At 39.0% G+C, this 20,678-nt stretch overlaps 1 protein-coding gene across 6 annotated transcripts in view; it reads left to right on the top strand.

Moving 5' to 3' along the window:
* The first annotated feature begins 364 nt into the window (after nucleotides 1–364).
* The window catches only part of LOC100645140 (protein phosphatase PP2A 55 kDa regulatory subunit), a 45,408-nt gene continuing 25,094 nt past the window's right edge, over nucleotides 365–20,678 (top strand). Inside the window, exons 1-3 of one of the 6 annotated variants that reach the window (XM_048412851.1) lie at nucleotides 374–814; nucleotides 945–1,013; nucleotides 13,755–13,871. The gene's annotated coding sequence lies outside the window, so the exon portion shown is untranslated. Of the gene's footprint in view, nucleotides 815–944; nucleotides 1,014–13,737; nucleotides 13,872–20,678 lie in introns of all 6 variants that reach the window. The other 5 variants (XM_048412850.1, XM_048412854.1, XM_048412852.1 and 2 more) reach the window with 5 other exon arrangements.

Raw genomic sequence — 20,678 nt, 5'->3', positions numbered from 1 at the left:
TTCCATATACATTTTCGGATTGCTTTCAAATTTTGCTTTTCTAATCACGATAGTCGTATTTATTATTATTACAGTGCTAAGGAAATTCAAAAATTTTATAACATGTACATTCAAAGAAAAATTCTGTTGTAAGTGTTCGATATTTCTGTGAGTCACCGTATATAATATAGATTCGAAGCTATTCAAAGTGTGCCAAATTCCATCACTAACTATGAACCTTTTTTCCAGTTCCTAAAAATATTTGGATTTTCTGTTTATCGACCGTGTCGAGGAACGTAGAGCCGCGTTAATAATCGGAGTCGACATTGCGGGGCGCCCCGGTCAAGCAACTGTTGCACTCGTCGAGAGGCTCGTTGGTTCCCGGTGTGTTCCTCGTCCCGAGCCGTCGCGACGGCTCGAGGGACGACGGAGCGTTTCAGTAGTAAACACCAGTTGGCGTAAGACAGTGTCGGATGGCTGTCATCGGTCAGCGGTCGCTACCACGGTACGTAGTGTGTGTACGATCAGGCGGTGATGTGTGTACGCTCTCCGCGTGTGTATCTACGTTCGTTCCTTAAGGAACAATTCGCACGAGTGTTCGTGCATTCGAACGTGCTTGCGTGCGTGCGTACGTACAGAAACCTATTCGCCCTCGTGTTTTAGAGTGGTCGTGACAACGCATTGTTACAATCGTGGCATTGCCCATTACGTTCATCGAAAGTACACGCCGTTGTTACGTTTGCACATTCAATTCGACATTGCACCTGTTTTCTTTGGTCCTGGTGTCGTTCACCGAGGCGTCTGGTCGCCCCACCGTCCTCATTTCCTGTCTATCGTAAGTGAGCATTCAATTTCCTAGTAACCAATTGAAAATCCGAACGACTGAACAAAATTTCGTGATTTATATTTTGGACTGTCAATTTTGTTTTATGATATTATCGTACGCATGTGGGATGTTGGTTCAGAGCTTTTTAATCAAATCTACTCGTACGTGTGAAATACATCGATCTTCCCGATGGCATACAACTGTTTTGGTAAGTGCCAAATAAGGATTCGAATTGGCATTGCATCGAAGAGAATTATTTGCGATTGAAAGCTGCTTTCTACACCTGCTGCATGCAGTTGGGTTTTAATGGACAATCGGTAGAAGACATCTACGAATCGATCTCAATTTCTCGGATCATCGATCGCTTGAAATGGACTGCCAATTGCGTTCGCCGCTTACAGTGCATCGTTATTTTCGTTGCATAATTATTGTCCCTTTTTTTCCGGTGATGAAATCGATGAACCATGCCAATGTTATAGTTCTTTCGATTTCAGTCGCACTTACACTAATTTCGGCATCGCTATATGCTCTTGCTCGATCGATTGGCAAACTTCCTTTCTTCGAGTCTATCGATATCAAGAGTTCATTCCACCATACAAATTTCATGTAATTTCTTAATATTACTTCGAGGCTAACGCACAAAAATTCGCGAACGTTGAAGATGCGCTTGCGCATCTTATATCTTAGTTATCTGACACGCGGATAGACCTAATCTATGGCCAGAAATTATCTTCGATTTCAGTTATTAACGCCACCAAACGAGGTGCTCACAGACCAAATTGGTTAACCCTACTTTTTGAAATATTTCAAATTTTAATACCAAAGCGCTTGATTGCTGCTTATCGTATATGATTTCATCAGTTTATCGTATATAGTTTCATCAATTTTCTCCATTGTTTGCTTCGTAGAGTTAATCGATTTGACAAATGAGCGGCCCGATTATTCCATTCTATTAAAATAAGATCAACATGTGACTTAATTCTTAGTCAACGGGATTTCTCGAGATAAGCAGCCATTCACATTTGGCGAACGTGAACGCATCTCCACGGTCGTAAACGATAAATCGTGCAAAAGGGTGGTGCTTTCGTCCAAAATCAAACTCGAGAGTGTTCTTTGGTTCATGGTGGCAATAATTTTAATCCTGCCGCTTGAAGTGTTCCACCCTCTTTCCTACGTTCCATGATATTACATTTTAGCTTAAAGAGGATGTTCCTCTGCGGAGGATTACTACATCGGCCGAGATTGCGAAAATTGTATTCGATGCCATACATCGATGTTTTCTAAGAGTGCAGCCATGCATTTCTTCCGCTGACTAGTGCAGAAAAGATATATCTTTGTTCGAGAATTTCGCATGGTTATGATACATAGATATAGAAACGAACCGAAACACGCGATCGTAATACTTCGTGCACACGTGCGAATATACGATCACATAGAACGATAGAATTTCTTTAATCGACTAAACGGAATTTAAGTCGTTGACGCAGTATTGTTATTGAATGTTAAACCTGCTGACTCGTTAATTCAAAGTCCCCATGGATAGTATTTGCCGGTGATAGAATCAAATCGAATAAGCTTTCATAGATACGGATCAAATTCAGTATCTAAAGTTCTCTTCATAGGGTTCGAATAATTATTCGCAACTGTTTTGAACGAACGCTTATCGGAGTAATGATAACGAATCATCGAACGCAGTGGACGCTTCGTGTATTAATATTAATCACGTATGAATGTTATCAAAGTATGTAAATTATTGAACTAATGGTAAACTAGCGGTCCATATTGTTATACTTGTTTTCTTTTAGATTTTTCATATGAAATTCCAATTAAAACCTTATCAACGGTATATTAAGATTAAATACACGATTGGTCGGTACTAATTGGTTTTTTAATATTATTTCTGGAATTGATCACGATGGTCTATCCGGTCTGGAGAAACCTTCCTTATCTTGTTTATATTTAATTAAGAAAATACGCTGCTACGATACCGAATAATACTTACAGGCGCCAATCTGTTCGTTTCACGTTAATTTTTAAAGATAAACTGCGACGTGACTTTATTTGCCACGTACCTGAACCCGCCACTAATATTCCACGATTTTCGTCATGTTTTTACGTATCAATTTATGTCGTTCAATTTATCGCTGAATACGAATACGACAGATTGAGGGCGTGCGAATGTCGTACACAATTATTTCCTCTACGGTTTTGTTCTTCCTTCCATCTTTTCTTTTTCATCATTTCCTGGGCGTGACAACCGGTCGATTCGCAGAGCTACGCACAAAGGAAACGTTATTTTTAATTTCAATGACATTACGCAACCTATAATTTGTATCGATTTTGCCAAGGGAGAGAAAAAAAAAATTCTTCGTGTAACAAAGCATCGAATGGTTCATTGAACCGTTCCTTTCTCCGAGTGTTCGCCGAGCGATCTCGCGTCCCGGCGAACGTGTATCATCGATTACACATTGTTAAGGCGATCTACATTATGATGCCGCTCGCAGGCCATCGAGGTTGCACTTGCACTGTTGCGTGCACGCGTTTTATATTTAGTCCCCTCCCCAGCCACTTTGAAACTTTCTGCAACGTTTGGGAAACAAACAATCCGGCGGTGGGTCGCTATAAATTGCAACAACCAGCCTTCTCTACGGTATCTCTTTCGGCCGTTTCAACACCTTTTGCATCCTGTTGCACACATCCTGTTGCAGCAGGGGTGGAGGTTAATCGGAACCAGTTATCGGTGGCACATGCCGGTCAACCGCTTAACTGTTCAAGACATTGCGCTTCACAAAAGAGAAATATAGTATCGCGCGAATACATCTCGACGCTCGACCATTAGCACCGATATTATTGATCTAAATAAGTTTCAGTAATTGTAAATTCCTTCTTTCAAATGATAAATTCAAGACTTTTCATAAAACACGCATAACGTGATAGCCATATACAGTGGTATGCGAATGTCGTCCAGATAGATTTCTTATCTTGACAGCGATACTTTAAACAATTTTAACCAATATCGTACGACGACATAGTAGCGATTATTTGTTGCATCGTTTTCCTTTAGTCGCCATGGTCTTCCACCCGATATCAGTTCAATTTAATTTGTAGCTTTTGGAATATAATTTACAAAGTATCCGTTTGATAACTTTTCTACACCGTTGTGAATCAACATTCATTTGTAACACTTTGATCAAATTCAAACACTGTCGCTACAAATCGACCAATGTGCCAATTCTTACAATTAAGGTGTACACGATGCTGGATCGAGCTCGTAAGTGAAACCACGTCGTTCGTTATTTTGTCAGGGATCCAGCTGCGACGATGATTGCCGATCGCTCAATGTTCCAATCGACCATTACGAAAGTAGACCCACCGTCGTCGCGATCGTTATCGAAATATGAAGCTACGAGTTTGCACGAGGTCATGTTTCACATTTCGCTATCTGTGTGTTTCCTCGAGACGAAAAATTCGCGAATCGTACGAAAGCGAGACGAGATATTCCGATCTGATGTTTAGTTAAATTTTCCCGCGTTACCCATCCGCTGTATTTCCTCGTAGTTGACCTACTCCGTAAGGTCCTTCTCCGTAGAGATAGCCGGTTCTTTGGCTCTGCGTTTCCAACCGGTCGATCGAACTCGTCTCTCTTTGCAAGCACGGCTGATGGAAACAGGTGTCTCGGAAATATTTAGAAATCGCGCGAAAACCAAGCTTTCGCTGTGGCAAGGACAGGTGCTCGGGGGCTTTTCAATTTCTCCGGTGTTTCGATAAAACGATATGGAGAATAACGTTTTCATCGGTCCTCACAACCGTGAGAATCTCAAAGATGGTCTTCGGTGTTCAACTCTGCTGCGTTCCTTTTTAATCATTTCAAACTCGATCGCGATTTTTACTTTCAATAAATAGACTATGGATATCTATGCAAATTCGTATTTTTGTAAATATATCTTACTTAAATGGAACTTTGGTGGAAAATTGTTTTACCTATTAAATATCGTGAAAGATTTTGAATATTCATTTTGAATATTTTATACAATTTGCATATTACCCGCATTCCCACAAATGCATAAAAATCCGCGGTCTGTTGACAGATGTCTCAAGTTCGAGAAAAGTATAAAAGGATTCCATTGCGGAGCGTAGATCGTAATGGCGTAGATCAAGATTTTGAGAATTTGGATTTAGTCACGTATTTCAACGTTTAAAAGTACCTATTATCCTTTTAATTTCAGAATTCCCTAGCAATATCCGTTTACGTACCAGCTTGCAAACTTTGAAAAATGACATAGGATGTATCCCTTTTACGATAAAAAAAGAACGAAATCAATTCACGGAGTAATTCCTGCGGAATAAATTCCTCGAAAAAGTCCCTTCTTTCATCCGCTTACGTATAAGTTCGCCACTCTTTTATTTTAGATAATATACGACATATCCCTGTTGCGATAAAAAAGGAATGAGATCAATCCGTAATCGTCCGATAGTTGCTCCGTAATAAATTGCTGAAAAAATTCCATTCTTTCACGAGCTCAGAGATACGGCCCTGCCTTCCTAAACACGTCTTTCATTAACACGTCGCTACTTCAACGCGATATCCATTTGAATTTTACATCACCAATTTACGCTTCTGCACTTTCTTAACACATTGCCTCGTTATAGCAAAATGGGAATGGCTGTCGGCCAACTTGCCGGCAGAAACATTTTCTTCGAGTTGTACTTTTTCCAATATACCACGACGTGCTCCAAATTTCATGCATAAACCCGACGAGCTTCGTCTGGAACAGTCGCGACGGAACGTTGTCCAACTCGAAAGATTTTATCCTGAGAAACCTTTCTTTAGAAGAATTGCACCGATTGTTTCGCGGGCTACCAGAGAGAACAATCGTCTCATCCTGCGGTTCGTTGTCCCTGTGACACAGTGAGAAAATAGCGACGAAAGGAAGCTGGAATTTTGGTTGAACCGATGAAAGTCCCTTGGAACGAGTATCGTTTCTCGATAGAACGCCTACAGTTCTCGGTAATCGAATAGTTCGCTAATTGTACCGCGGTTTCACGGTTCGTTGTCCACCTTCCTGCGATTCAGAATTCCTTCCAACGATTCTCCATTCGGTCGACGATAAACGGGTCGACACGTTGAGAGTTGGGAAACGGAAGACGCTTTCTGTAAACGTTAACACGAGCCTCCTCAACATCTGCTCGCGACACAGGCGCCAGTTTCTCGTACAAATGTACCGCACGGAAGTGTGTTTCCACGTGTACTCCACTCCCATTGTGTCTTTTAATCCCGTTAAGTTACTTATTCCTTTGTTCTTAAGACTTATTGCTAGCAGGAAACTGATTGACTATTAGAGCCATACATTTCTGACGCTCCCTTATATACAATTAACAGTAGAACTACCACACTAGTCGAATTGACTGGTTTTACAATTTTATTTTTAAATTCCCACTTCGTGTTATATTTTTTTCCACAACGATGTAATGACTTTCGCAACGATAACCAAAAGAATAATATAACGAATTTTATTTTGTTTTTTATGTATTCAAATTGATACTAACTTTGTATCAAGGCTACTTATACCAATACCAGTCAAAATAATTGATACTTGTCAAAGTGTAAAAGGGTCCTGCAATTTGTTTATCAAACCCCAATTAACCAGTTTCCTCGTTTTGTACAACTTGCCACACGTTTTTAAAATTTTTACCGCGTATCATTCGATATGACGATATCAGTTATCAGGAAAATTCCGGATCGATCGTTAGATCGCTAGACGCTAGTACTAGAAATATCACACCAATCAAAATGATTGGTTCTACAATTTTATAAATTTGCCAATCCTCGTTTAGGGATCATGGTCCCAGATGGATTAATAATACCAAAAATATATTACATAACGTGGAATTGCTTCTGTAAGAAAGTAACGAATCAATAAATATAAAAATATTGCAGACCAGTTATTTTGACCGGTTTTGGTGTTAACTATCGGTAGTTGTAGTGTTAATGAGTCTATAGGATATCGTAATAATTATCTTGCGGATATCTGTGCAAATTCATATTTTTATGAATACAATTAAAGAAATGATACTTACACAGAAGTGTGTTTCATCCGTTAAATAGTAGACGTAACGAGGATTCTACTTTGCATGTTATACATATTTTTGCAGGTTGCATGCACTCTGTGCATTGCGATACATACATATAGGTACGTGTATTGATCTATTTGAAGTTCCCTATATTTTGTAGCTTCCAAGTTATCTTCTACAAGCTGTTATAATGACTCGATATATATTTTAAATCGAACGAAGGGAAACAAAGGTGGGGCGAAAAGGAAGATGCCGATGAAAATTTCTATTTACTTCAGTCTGAAGGTGTAATCTGGTGAACAGGCACGGATTCGTAAAGTTTCGTTAATAAGATCGATTCAGTTGTGCGAAAGGTCTCAGGTAACGTAATGATCAAGCTACTCGAGATAATGTCGATGTACTGGATGAAAGTTCACCGCTGTAGAGTTTACGCGGATATAATCGAATTTCCGTGAACTCCGCGCATTCGAACTTTCATAAATTCATAGAATGTTACCGGACGACGCGACGACGCGACGACGCGACGTTAACGGATTACGACGACGGCGTCCCTTCCCTCGGGTAAAGTATCGCGTCCTTCGTCACCGAGAACCTTTGTTCGTAATCCTTTTTTTATTCTTCGTCGTTCCTTCTTATTCCACGTCGTTTCTCTATTATCAACAACGACGTTAATTTACATGTAGTGGCAATTTATCGTATCTACACGACGTTGACTTTCGCCTCCCTGTGGGATGGGAAATACCGGTTTATTCCAATCAGCGATCGTTCTAATCGGCCTATCGATCTCTCTCAGCGAAATTAGCTCTCGTTACAGGACAATACAGTGGAGTCGCGATCGCAAACACGGGGGAAAAAAGGTTGAACGAAACAATGAACGCATCGGTTCAAACAGTAACGCGATGGTAAAAATTGCAATTACGCTAATTGGCTTTGCAATCTGCTCGTATGGATAATGTAAAGTAATCGAGGAGAAATGCTAAATGAAACGTTGCATCGATGCAACGTTGATCCTTAACGCGTTAACTGCCACGCGAATTTGATATATTTTGCTCTGGTTGCCGCGCTAGATTCAAATATATCGCATCGTGACGTTTAATTTGTACAAAATATTACGGTCATATTTGCTCACCTGTCTGACGATATTATCTACGATGGCTACGAAAAATACTTGTTGCATTTATCGTAGCATTTGATTAATTAAGTTCAAGTATATACAAATATATGTATATTCAGATAGTTGAAAACGAGATATATTAGATTGCCCGAAATGTTTCTTCCGTTTTATAAGGAAATAATAGGCGCACAATGTTTTTTGTTTTATATTATTTTATTGAATTAGGTATGATCGATTTCGTTCTATTTTCACTATTATATTCGTGCATAATTCAATAAACTAATATAAAACAAAAAAACATCGTGCGTCTATTATTTCCTTATTAAACGAAAGAAACATTTCGGACAACCTAATACAACCATGGAAATGAGATGTAGAATGTGATTAAAAATACGCCTCGTTAGACAATAAGATTATGTAGAAATCCCCTCAGCAGCCATTAAGTAAATCATTCTTACGTTGATAGTCGATGAAGTTTATCTCATTTTAATGGTACCGGAGGATTCAGTAACGCGATTGAAAGTCTGGAAAATATCTGGAAAGACGCGAGGCAAGTTGCGAGTGAAAGTAGAGCGTTTGTCGATACAGAAACCATCGTGACATTTAATCGAATTTTCTATAAGCGCCCTTCCTCCGTACACGTATCTCTTCTCGTTTATTCTTTCGTTGACAAATGACTGAGAGAGTCGAGAGCGAGGGCAAGGCGAACCGGAGTGTATGTGCTCCAGGAAAGAGAGCACAAGGAATACTCACGAAGCCGGCCTTTCACCTTGAAACAACACAGCCCGAAATAACCGGCCGTTCTCTATTTTCGGGCAACATCTCGGCTGGTCCTCGAGTACGCTTCTCTCTAACGCATCTCTTAGCTGACATGCACATAGCTACGTGACGTCTGCGTACACACGTAGATAGCAAGTCGCGATAAATAACCCCCGTTTACCGATAAGCGCCACGCAAATCGTTGTGTCCTTACTCACGTTCCGATGCAAAACTGTACGAGACACGTTCACGAGTCTGCTACCCGGCTTATCTGCTCTCGTAGCCGATGCTATCATTCGTGACATTTACACGTTCGATCGAATTTTTCACGAACGTTTGTATGAAAAATTTCGCGTTCCTCGTTTCATCGCCAGAAGCTAGAGAAACCTGACGCACTACCTAATATGGAGGGAGAGTGTACTTCAGGAAAACTTTTCATTTATGTAAACTCGCCTTCTTGGTACGTACAAGCTGAACTTTCTTTCTATGATACGAGAGAACTATGCTGCCACGAGAGATACTACGAAGAATAAATGTTGCGATTAGAACGCGGATATTTATGCAAATTCGTGGTTTTACTAAGATCCGAAGCAAAAGCTCGGGGACGTCATTTGCAAAATGCGATAGATACGAATTTAGGAACTGGGCTTTCGAACGGCGATTCTCCGTTGCTCGTTCGAAAGATTCACCGAGTTATTGTTAGACACGCTTTTTATTCAGTTCAGCTATCGTTCCTTTACGAAAACGTGTATCGCATGTTCGGTGATTCTCAGTAATACAATTGAAGATATAGAATCTAGATAGGAAATCTATCTTGGCTGTTTTGTACGTCTTTACTCTTTCGCGTGGTTATCTCGCTCCGTAAAGCTTCTTTCAGATTGGTCAAGCTATTAGAATTCAATACGTGAAGTATTGTTCGTTTCTCGAGTCCGAATAATTATTTTCGATACAATGAAGGAAATAGACAACTGAAATTTCATCGCGTCGCAAGGTTCCTAGATCGCCATAGCAGGATAGTAATTATCACAGCGAAAACGAAGAATATAAAGCAGAGACCGAGAGGCCGAACAATGCGTGCGCCACCGGCATAATTTCCACGATAAGGACCATCACAATGAAACGAATTTACGGATCGTTGGAACTCGGAGGCGCGCGAAATTTTCACGATATTTTTCTCTGTGACGAGGCACCGGTCGACGGCGCCATCCCTTCCATCTATTTCCACCAGAGACGGAACGAGAAAGAGGAAATAAATTCTAGGTTGTCTTTCGTAAAAGGAATATCGGAGATACTATCGCTAATGCGAAAATCTTTCGATAATAGAATTTGTCGTGGTTTCATCGGATACTATACCAAGGTAGAAAGTCCCTGTAAGAGATACACTCAGATGCTTCTTTTTTCTATTTTTCTGGTCATCCTTCGAGCTTGTTGCGATCCTCGAACTTTTATATTCCAACGTTGCTCTCATTTCAGCAAACAAAAAACATCTATGCTGTTTTGAGAAGACGTTTAACATAAAACTAGAACGAGAAATCACGCGCACGCCGGTGAGAATGTTTTCATATCTTGTTCAAATTTGAGATGTTTTTAAAGTTAGAAAATTAGAATTGGCTCGAAGATGACCGAAAACTGGTTTCAGGACGGAATCTCTAGATCGAAGAACGTAACTGAACCTCGAATCTTGTTACGATTCGTGCCACGCAAGAATCATCAGCGAGCTTCTTTCCTCTGCAATGACCAAGTCTCAGTGTCTACTCGGAAAATAACATCAAGAGGATAAATCTAACGAAGGGAAAAAGATTGATTAGGACAATGAACGTGGTTAGCTTCTGGTACGGTCAAAGTCGTTTCGTCGGTTTACCGAAATTTACAAGAGCAGTCGAATTTACGAGACACGCGGTCATGAATAGCAATGAGCTTTGTTTTTCCTTTCAATTTTGTTCTTCCACTGGTACAGTGCAGTTCTTTTAACGTTGTTTTATTGCCAATACGGAAATATCAGGCGAGTTGAGGCTAAATTATTAGCTTTAGCCAAAATGTGTACGTAAGAAAGTGCGGATAATTGGAATTTTATCTTACGAAACAGTTCGTTACAAAACTACAAGTTTCTAAATAACAGAGAAATGAATGGAATTTATTGGACAGCCAAGTAAAGCCTAAGTAGTATACATATAACTATATAACTGTATAAAATCTAAGCGAAACAGAACATAATTTCTGCCGTGCCATAAAAGAAATTTTTAATCTACTGTGTAATACTAACGGATAATTATTTTACTGAACGCCCATAACGTTCGTTTTCCCTCTATTAGTGTCATTAAATGATACAATTATACCTAAGCTGTATTTATCCATATTACCCGACGCCTGCAGTTTCCCGCTGCGAACTTTTATGTATTTATGGGAAATTTAACGATGCAAAAATTCATAAAGCGCGCGTAATATCCAGATGAGATCATTTTCACCACTGATCATATATTTAAAATAACAATTGATGCTATTAATATTCTACTAAATATGTCTGCAGCCCGTAAATGTTCCCATTGTTTTCAAATTTTACCAATCCGATCATGCTAATAGTATCTCATTACGATGTTAATGAAACTTTAAGAAGTTTCATATAGCGCATGTAATATATGAAACTGGTCGAATACCTTCGCGAGTCGCTATAAGAAACATTTTAAAATATTTTGCAGAAGAAATATATTACAACTGTCCGTCAGAAAATATTTTCCTTTTCCCTTCCGAAGAAGATTAACGTTCAGTCGGTTTGGAACGAGCATGAAAGACAGAAGATAGAGAGAGAGAGAGAGAGAGAGAGAGAGATCTACAGAGAAATTTGGGCAACGTAATGGCGCAGGCTGCATTTTACGAAAGACAAACGAAGTTACTTAGAAAATTGGAGGAGAAACCGAGAGATTCGTGGATAATATATTCGATGCAGAATACACGACGGTGCTATTCGTGATGCTTCTTCGTCCAACGAAATGCTGGGATCATAAACAAGGCATGTTGAACACCGAAATCATACAAAAGCCAAAGACAAAGCGATGTTCCGTAGGAACCCGATGAAAACCCGAGCTTGCACCGATGCAGATGCGCGTTGCGTTTGGGTGCAGCTGTTGTACTCAGGTATCGCGAAAAAGAGGGAAAGAACGTCGTTGCCCACATTCTCGTTGCAGTCTACAAATGAAGGCTTTTACGCCTAATACCTCGTTTCTCTTTCCTCTTTTCTCTCACACTCCTTTTGCTTTCTGCATTCTACTTTCCGTTCCTTTTCTCCCAGAAATCGTGACAATACATCTTGCATTTGCACAATCTCCCTATCTCTCTCTCTTTCTCTCGTGTTTCGTTCGCTTCGAAATAGATCGATGATCCTTAAGCCGCGAGAGAAGAGAACCGATGAATGAAAAGATATTCGTATTTCGTGCATGAGTTTCTCTAAGCTAATCTGAGCCAGAAAAAGGTATATCAGCATAGACATACAGTGACTATAAAAAGATATTGGCACGCTATTGTATTCGTTATAGTAATTACATACTAATTAAATAGATTAAGGTATATCGAATCCTGTATCGTTCGATAGTACTTTCTTAAGATTACAAAAATTCGATACTACGATGATGAAACGTAGAAAATGTACGAGGTATGTACTGTATGTACATTACGTTTGAATTAATCTACACAAGTACGAGTATTAATATTGCGATATTAATTGTTGTATTATTCAGAAAATTAAAATTTATTTGTACAAGTAACCATTAAACAATTTGAAAAAGGCATAGAATGTTCTTCGATAGGACACAAATAATAAATCGTAAGCCATAGTCTAGAGTATGTATCTAGAGAAACGCCTAACAAAAATATCAACCATTGCCGAAATTCCGAATAATCGGAAGGTTTATCTTGGTAAAGAGTAGAGTCCGAATATTTTGAAAAGACACTGCGTTAAATTGATGTATTCCAAGCAATGACGAACAGCGCAAACAAGCGGTCAGCGAAGCACATATTACATAGCTTGGAAACGTCGGGTCGGTGAAAAATGAACGCAAACGTTTCAGTACTGTCACGTATTTCCGTGCGATATTGCGCGTAGAATGAAAGACTAAGTCCTGCGAGTAAATAGGGACAATTTAATATTTCCATAGTGGAGAAACTGCGAAAAGAGAAGTCAGTTTTTAAAGCTGCGCGATGTGCCGTATATCTGCTTGTTATTCCTGCATGTTGCTCCTTTCGATCGTATTTCGCATGCGTTTTGCGAGCTACATGCAAATATCGTGCATTCGCGGAACATTATCGTGGCTCGTGCCACGGAATACAAACTTTTCAATTCTATCCGGTGGCCGACGAACGCTTCTAAATAATTTGAGTCTGTCTCGCCGGGCAAGCAGAGGGCCTTGGTTCCAATTGCTTCGTACGAATTCCGATTGTGTCACTTCTAAATCTACGTATAGCAGGCGGCCTTGCGATCATTCTTCGATGTCTTCGTTAATCGTAACCCTAGAATCATAGCACGTGCTGGCTATTGGCAATTGCGATCGCAGGAATCGGTAGGACAAAGTCTTTTAGTCTCTTGTCCTCGCTAAACATCGTACGCGTTTACCTTACGTTTAAGGCCACGTGTTTTTAATTTCGAGCTTTGATAATCCAAACACGATCTACCGTTTTCATTGCATGCACATGCCTGCCGTTGATTGTGCAACGAGGGTGCAAATGAACCGTTCTATTCGCGATAAATACGGGCGCAGAGTCCTTGTTATCCGATAAACTGTACACAGTGTTTCGTAATAAGCTCTACATACGATACACACAGGCTATTTGTGTAATTTTTAGCCCGTGTCCTTTCGTTTCGATAAATACGTCGAGTAGCGATGGAATCGAGTTTAGTAAATTCTCGTAATCCTGAATCAAATCCGATATCCATGCTTCGTTTCATAACACATAGTAGTTTATTTATCCTACTTGCGAAATATTCGATTTTCACAAGCTGCTTTTCGAAAGAAGAAGCCAGAATGACGAACTTGTTCCGAAGATCTACTTATATCGAGTCCGATATTTCAACGAATCGAGCCCTTTACTAATCGGATCGCAAGGACCAGGTTCCATCATCGTACAAAATTGGTAAGTTTCGAGAAAAAGTTTTAATCCTGAAGATCAGCTACGTTCCGTAGAACAATTTCGAGCCAATCAAACTCAATCGAACTCTCGTGGACAACGTGATCGCGATCAGTTAGATGAAACAGAATGTTTATTGTTCCAACAGGTATTTAAAATCTTGAATATTGCAAAAGCAGCTTTCTATCGATGTCCCACAAAAAGGAAACAAAAAGAAAGTGGAAATGGAACCGAAGCTAGCAGCTTCTAGATAATCTAAATAAGAAAAAGATTCGTCGAAATAACAGGAAAATAAACGATATAAACTTATTGCGACCTGCTTGTGCCTATCACTAATGGCGAGTCTTTTTATTCGCGCTGAAAAACAATTTCTCGACAATGGAAAAGTGAATTGTTGAAACGGTCGTCGCTACGCAGGAACGTGGTCATCGGCGTAAAATTTATGCAACAGCACGCGCGCAGTATTCTACGAGCTACTCTTTTCGAATGAAAATATTATCAGTGCCGTTATTTCTTCGGCTCATTTTCCCACTATAAATTGGGTTACGAACACGCGCTTGTCCAACGAAACGTAAAAACTCTCATCGATTTCGGAAGCTCCTCGTGGCAAATCAAAAGTTGACTGTAATTAGAAAACGTAGGAAGCCTATAAAGCACTAACAGTATCGTGCTATTCTATTAATGAAAATTACGTTGACGAGTTGAGGATTATAATAGTGTAAGTCGGTTTGTTGGTATTCTTCGTAAAATAACATTTTGTGTTTGTTAGTATAAAGAGTTCAATATCTTTTAAGATTATGAAAATATATCTCGATGGAGGGTGCAGTTATAACTTAGAATCGGTTGACCATGAGACTATGATTATATATAATATTTTTAGCAGTCAAATTTCATTTAATTTGTTTTTTAATCATTAACTCATTCTCAGAATGTTTTGTTACAAAATTCCCTTAGGGAATTGTTTCAGTTACCTAAATAATTTGACAAGGCTCGTTTCTGTTATGAGACGCTAAAAATTATTTTCTTCGTGATGCTCACGCGTGTCTACTCGTCACTGGACAGCTAGCTCGTAAATCCAAATCGAATTCCAAATGTACTTACCCATGATCCTCTCCTTGACCCACTGATCGAGTCAACGGTTGATTTCGATATAAGTGCAGGCTTTCAGATAGTTTACCCTCGTCGAACGCACTTTCCATGGGGAAGGTGATACTCTGCCTCAAAGGCGACCTGGTTGCAAAAGCTGCGACACGGAGGAGCCAACGATCCCGGTGATATTACTATGGAAACGACATGATGTCGATGAATACGACAGCGTTCGTGATACTATGCCTGTTTCACCCCATTTACATAATATAATTCGTTATATGACGAAAAAAGAATATTGAAAATCTGTTGTTCGCTTTTACGTTGCTGCGTCTAATTGCTCGCACGAAAGCATAAATCGATAGCGTGAACCTTCTCCGGGTGATTACACGTTGATCGCCGCGTGTTATGTACAAGATGTAGTTATAACCCGCTCATCATGATCATTTTGGGACTTGCAATTTTTGATAAGAATAACCGGCTGTCAACATTAAACAGAGGATAACAAATTTTTGTTATTGAACTCAGTTTATTACAAAAGATTATAACGTTTTTACGACTTATATTTATCACAAACTGTACAATTAATACACGTTTATGCTACATTTCCTAGCTTTCTTTCTTCTCGAAAACAATATAAAACTTATTTGAAAAACTTATCAAGCGTCGACTGTTGTTTGTTTGCGTTTATTAGTTGCTGAATATAATTCTCACAGTTATAATGCTTCTCGAACTTTGTTGTTCTATATCGCACGCTACGACGAACAATTCGTAGAGCTTCTTGCATTTGGGCATTAGTCGCTGGAACTTCTGAAGTTTCTTCCTCTCTAAATAGGTTAGATTCATTATCTTCTGATAATTCGCGCTCTTGTGAAAGGTAAGGGGATGCTCCGGTCAAAGTACGTCTCGAAAAGAAGATTCAATTAATACGAATTTCTTAGGAATTCGTATCGTTTGTTCCCCAGAGTTGCAATGCGTTGAAATATACTACGACATAACATTTCATTTTTGTAAAATATTCTATCGCACCCTTGTTGACTTCCTACGTAGGCTTCCTACGTTTTCTAATTACAGTCAACTTTTCATAATCTTAAAAAGATATTGAACTCTTTATACTAACAAAATATTCTACTTGCACCCTTTTTCCCGACAATGTTATCTGAGTTGTTCATATCGTCGAAAATTCATTGATCCGCGAAATTTATCTTACTTTAACCACTCTAGAAAATTTAGCAACACGCGCATTCGCCTATAATACGATCACTGTGGCTATATGACCACTTCAGTCTGCTTTCGCCTATGAATTCACAATCGCAAAAACGTTCGCCGCGAGTAAACTTCATTATTTCGTCTATAGGTCGGTGTTTCGAGAAAGATGCTGGCACGTTCGTCAGTGTCCGTTCGGTTAATGTCTGTTAATATTTAGCATGTACGCGTTAGGTTTCACATAGCGTTCGAGTGCCTCGTAATAGAGCAATTGCACAATTTACGCAGCCTTTTAGTGGAATCATTGAAAGCCAGTTCCAACCGCTTATCAAAGATGAACAGGACTGGGATAAATCGACGGAAGACTGCGAACGTTCTTTGTGAGCGCGATGCTTCTACGTTTATTTCCAACTAAATCACTTTACGGAGTAACGAGCATGTTGGACGAGTAGTTTCGTTGTAACATCTTTAAGCACTTTGTCGACAGCCACTCACAAGTATTATATATATAACATGTATATATCATGGTTTACGGAAGTATTCGAGTACTTATCAGGAGATTTTTTTATGAATATATCACGTGCATTATACGAAACTTTTTGAAATTTCGTTAGCATTATAACGTGGCACGACTGGCACCATTACACTAGTAAAATTGAAAAGCAATCGAGTGTTTGCAACATATAAGTGTTGTTGGTAATATCAGTGTTTGTTAAAAAATACGGTTACCTATGCTAATTCATTTTTGTCATATTGCTCCAATTATAATCAATTATGTATAATACATTTGAGCAAATATCAATGGTCGATAGTTAAGTACATCCGTGAGTCTATCTGTTGAATTCGAAGATAATGTTAAGTTTTAAAGAAATAATCAAAGTTCGTTGTTCGGTTATTGTTTTTAGCTAGCAAACTTTTCGATTCTCCTGTATTTTGCCGATATCCTTATCTACTGCTGCCGCAAATTGGCTAATACGAGTATACATATTTATACATATTTATACCGATCTCGAAGCGTGAAAGTGCTTTCTGTTAAAAATCTCGCGTGACGGTGGATAGCGAGAACACGTCACGGTTCGTGGAAATAAAAACAAACGGACGAAACGGCAGTCTGCGAGTTTATTGCAGCTGGGCAAGTTCAATATGCGAGGAAAAATTGGAATATCTTTCTTCCATTTAACACATTGCCATTGTTGCCGTCGTACTTCTTTTCGCGAATAGCCAACCATTGTTTTCTCCTATCGGCAAGCGGATGGAACGGTCGACGAAACGAAAAGTAAAAAAGCTTATACGAAATTTTAATTAAACCATGGATTTTTAACAAAACCGTATTTATCAAGCAGACCCTCGCTAATGCGTAATGTGGGCTTTAAAGTATGAAAATTATCTGCGAAAAATTCTCTATTGTCGCGTGTTGTACACTCTACTTGCATAAATTGCCTAGCAATCGGCTTAACCTTAACCCATTAACAGTGCAGTTATGGGTTAAGCTTGATGAACGCGCTTGATGAATCCAACGCTATCCAACCCGTGACTTACGTATTTCGGTTGCGTATGAAAAATTCGAAGCGAAAAATTTCGCACGCTTCTGTCATACTTGTTTTATAGCGTGACAAGAGCATATAGAGTGGTTCATGAAAGTATTTGAACACTCATAGAAACGTTTCTGAATATATAAAAGATTTCCTATGACATACAACATGATGCGACTACATATTACGGTCATATTCGTAGTTTGCAGGAAATATGAAAATGTGTATAAGAGTGCAAGATTCATTTTTCACAAACACACGTATCGTAAAATTGATGAAATATTCAATTATTCGCCGTATTATTACTAAGACCATCAGAGTGGTTAAAATAACCAACTCGTCATTTTTCGATCCAGAAATCTTATTTTATATAGAAATTATGGAGAACTTGAATGATTTTTGACAATATATTTGGACGAAAGGTTGCTCTCCTTTCGCATTATTTTTTTAATACATCTTCCATTTTGACACAGGTTTATCTTTCCATATTTCATCTACGGTTGTTTCGATGTTAACAAAATCGTGTTTCGCGCTGATCGTGCGCTTAAGGCGATCACTTATACCATATACTAATTTTTTATCAAGCGCATGTTTGCAATAAACTTTCATAAAAATTTTATAATTTTTACATACGTCTCTAATTTGCTTTCAAATTACACATAATGATGATAATCTTGACAGACTCATCACGATGCTAACGATATTTCAAAAAGTTCCATGTGACACGCATAATATATCAATGGACGGTAATTGTTCAAATAATTTCATCACAAGCGCCAGAAAAAGAATGCAAAGAGATGTTCTGATGTTTGGTCTCGCAACTTCGTTACGAGTTAATAAAAGGAAATAAACGGCGACAAGGGTGCTCGTTCGAAGTGCAAGATAATTGCAGGCAGCGTGCATTAACGGTGCAAGCGGCGCGACGTTGCGTTTCTTTGGCACGCGGTTTCGCGAGTCAATAAAGCCACGACCTATTGATCCGAAAGGTCCTCTCTCTCTCTCTCTTTCTCTCCTTCTCTGTCTAAGCTGGTTCTATCTCGATGTCGAAGCCGAGTTGGCGCGTAGTACGGTAGGCCGAAGATAGACACACCTTCAGACGGGTAGCCACTAGAAGTCCATGGAAAGCTCGCAAAAGTTCTATCAACCTTCGATCTCGAGACTCCTCGCTCTTGCTTGCCTGTGCTGTAACGTCAGCTGCTGACAACGGTCCTTTTGCCGCGGTCGTCGTGCTGCACGCTAATCACTTCGTTACCCAGTGGCCAGATGTTTTAACCACCTTAATTCTACTTACGACCCACCTGTTATTTCGTCCGTCTCATCTCTCTTTCTTCTCCAACTTTCGCGTTACGATTGCGAAGGGTCCTTCAACGGCGCTTCAACGATGGTTCCTCAACGAAACGAAATTCGAATCGTTGATCCTTTGTTACGTTGTGTTTACTGTTTAACCTGTTAGGTGCGACGCGCCACTATAGTGGCTTTTGCGAATGTCGTCTTATATCACGATGCGCCACTATAGTGGCTCGCTCTTCTGACTCATTCGCCCACCGTTTGAACTAAATCTTTTTCATTTGTCTTGCATCACATTTCTTTTGCCCTCACAACGTTTTGCAACAGTGTTAACAATATACAGACAATATATAGTCTTTGTTTCTGATACGCCAGTGTCAGGTATCAATTATTGCTTTTCGCTAATATAAATATACCATTATTAGGTGTTCTCTTTAACATGCTGATCCGTGTCCTTATAATTTTGTAGAATCTTCAACCTCAGAATGTCGCTTCAGAGTAGAAAACGAAGAACAATTTGAAAATCGCTATCGCGCTATGAGTGTGAAAATTGTGACGTGGGTCTGTGTGTAGTACCGTGCTTCGAAATATATCACACTCAATTGTATTATTAATTACTAAAGTAAATTATTAGAGCTAAAATATATGCATCGTATCTTTAAGAAAAATTATAATTTAGTTATCAGAAACTTCGTTCCAATGTGCTTGCGTAGGAAACAGCATTATCCGTCACACGTTGCAGAACTGCATCGTTTACACGTAATCCGCGTCGAACTCTGTCGTATAAAGAAACAGCTCCGCACAAAATTCAGCCGTATCTAAGAGGCTGATAAGTGTTTGGACGTTTCAGCTAATTTCTAGTAACCAGATCGCGAATATCTATGCATTTCTGGGAAATTTAAAACTGCACGGAACGTACGTCGTACAAAAAGATGTGTACAATGTACGATATTAGCTAGAAGCACAGCAGTCGTTGTGATGCTCAGTGAACGATACGGATCTCTGTTTAGCCTCTGTCTTTCAAGTTGTGAATTTAGTTGTGACAAATGTGAATTCGTGTAAACATCGGCCATCTAATAACGATAGAACTTGAATTTGAATGCAATGTGCAGATTAGTGATGTACGTGTAGTAGCTGTAAAAAGTATTATAGGTATATATTGAAAATACACATAACTATGTTGTAAGTAGTAATTTATTAACTTTTGAGTTGATGGTAAAATAATAGTCGCTTCTTTAGATAAACTGTTTCAAATGGTTCACACGTAACTGTTTACGATAAAATGATTTTAGCGAAATGGTGTTCTGTGTTCATAAAACACTTAACTTTCGTTTGGACTTAGGCACGCAACGTGATCAGCTTAGATTATTCTGTCATTAGTGGATCGATCATACATTTTTTGCGTCTACGAGTATACAACACACTCTGAAGAGAATTTCCAGATGATCATACACTTTTTGTCAGTCCTTTTTTGTCATTTCTTTCTTTGACGTTTACAAGGTTACCTTCGCTTTTTATGAGGACACTTACCATTTCATACAAATATATATATATATATCTTTTAGTTATCATAACATTCAGTCATCATAACAAATACTTGTGATTCTTTTTTTAGGTTTCAAATAATGTACGGAGAATCATAACTATGATATCTTAAATGTCATGCTACGTAACACAGTTATTAATATTTATTAGAGTTGAA

This window comes from Bombus terrestris, chromosome 15 (assembly GCF_910591885.1).
Source record: "Bombus terrestris chromosome 15, iyBomTerr1.2, whole genome shotgun sequence".
Taxonomy (NCBI): domain Eukaryota; kingdom Metazoa; phylum Arthropoda; class Insecta; order Hymenoptera; family Apidae; genus Bombus; species Bombus terrestris.
Note: the sequence above shows the minus strand (reverse complement) of the source record. Positions and strands in the feature narration are given on the sequence as shown.